At 32.5% G+C, this 1,872-nt stretch overlaps 1 long non-coding RNA gene across 1 annotated transcript; it reads left to right on the forward strand.

Annotated features, from left to right (window-relative positions):
* Window positions 1-1,185: 1,185 nt before the first annotated feature.
* LOC311620853 lies at window positions 1,186-1,626 on the forward strand. The gene is made up of 2 exons (XR_014794749.1): window positions 1,186-1,385; window positions 1,471-1,626. It is a non-coding gene; the product is annotated as an uncharacterized lncRNA (long non-coding RNA).
* The last annotated feature ends 246 nt before the right edge of the window (window positions 1,627-1,872 follow it).

A 1,872-nucleotide genomic window follows, 5' to 3' on the forward strand; every position in this document is an offset into this window, starting at 1 on the left:
GAAAAAAACTCATGGACATCAGTGTAATGATTATGGGGGGTTGGGGTGGGTGTAGGTAGAGAAAGGTATAGGAGTGATAAATGGTGGTGGAAAAAAATAAAGAGGAAAATAAAACAAAAAAGACTGTATTAAGAGACATAAAGGGCATTACATAATGATAAAGGGTCAATCCAACAAGAGGACATATCATTTGTAAATATTTATGCACCTAACATATATAAAGCAAATATTAACACGCCTAAAGGGAGAAATAGAAAGCAATACAATAACTGTAGGGGAGACTTTAGCACCTCAGTTATATCAATAGATACATCATCCAGACAGAAAATCAATTTTAAAAATCAGCCTTAAATGATGCAATAGAGAAAAGAACTTAACAGATATGTACATAACATTCCATTCAAAAGCAGCAGAATACACATTCTTCTGAAGCACATGTGAAACATTCTCCGAATAGATCATGTTAGGCCTCAAACAAGTCTTAATAAACTTCAGAAGACAAAAATCGTATTAAGCATGTTTTCTAACCATGGTATGAAACTTGAAATCAATGACAAGAGGAAAAATGGAAAATTCACAAATATATGGAGATTAAACAACATGCCACTGAAGCAACGGATCAATGAAGAAATCAAGAGAGAAATTAAAAAACACCTTGAGAAAAATGAAAATGGCAGTACAACACACCAAAACTTATGGAGTGTAGCAAAACCAAATCCAAGAGGAAAGTTCCTGCATGCCTGTTAAAGTCCCATCATCAAAAAGACAAGAGACAAGAAATGCTGGCAGGCATGAGGAGAAAATGGAACCCTTGTGCACTGTTGGTGGGATTGTAAAATCGTACAAAGGATCCTTAAAAATCGAAAAATAGAACTAAGATCCAGCAATTCTACTTCAGGAACATATCCAAAGGTAATGAAACCACTAACTCAAAAACCCCCACTAACTATGCACCCCCATGTTCAATGTAGCATTATTTACAATAGGCAAGACATAGCTATCAGCTTAAGCACCATTCAATGGATGGCTGGATAAATAAGTTGTGATATATATTATTCAGCCATAAAAATGAGGAAACCCTACCATTTGTGACAATACAGATAGACCTTGAAGGCATTATGCTAAGTGAATTAAATCAGAAAAAGACAAATATAGTGTGTTATCACTTAGCTGAGGGATAACACAAAACAAAAACATCCTATTACAAAGAACTCATAATAGAGATCAGACTTGTGGTTACTACAGGTTGGGGGAAGGGAACAATTGGAGGAAGATGGTCAAAAGATACAAACTTTCATTTATAAGGTAAATAAGTACTAGAGTTGTAAGTGCACCATGATGTCTATAGCTAACACTGCTGTATGATATATAGAAAACTTAAGAGAGTGCTAAGAGTGCTAAAACTTCTTAAGAGAGTGCATGGTTAGAAAACATGCTTAATGCGATTTTTGTCTTCTGAAGTTTATTAAGACTTGTTTGAGGCCTAACATGACAAGGAGGAATTTTTTTCTTTATTCTTTTTCTGTATCTATGTGGCAGATGTTAAATGAGCCTACTGTGTAATCATTTCACCATTTATGTACATTAAACCATAATGTGGTAGGCCTTAAACTTATAAAACTAAAATATATATATATATATATATATATATATATATATATATATATTAAATAAAAAACCTGATTTTACACTTCAAGAAACTTAAAAAGCCCAGAATTAGTAGAAGGAATGAAAAATAAAACAAAACACAAAAAACCAAGACCAGAGTGAAAATGAATAGAGATTTAAAAGTCATAGAAAAGATCAATAAAACCAAGAGCCAGTTGTTTGAAATATGTAAATAAATAAATAAATAAATAAATAATACTTTAG

Source organism: Pipistrellus hanaki (assembly GCF_964339955.1).
Source record: "Pipistrellus hanaki genome assembly, chromosome: 4".
NCBI classification, from domain to species: Eukaryota; Metazoa; Chordata; class Mammalia; order Chiroptera; family Vespertilionidae; genus Pipistrellus; species Pipistrellus hanaki.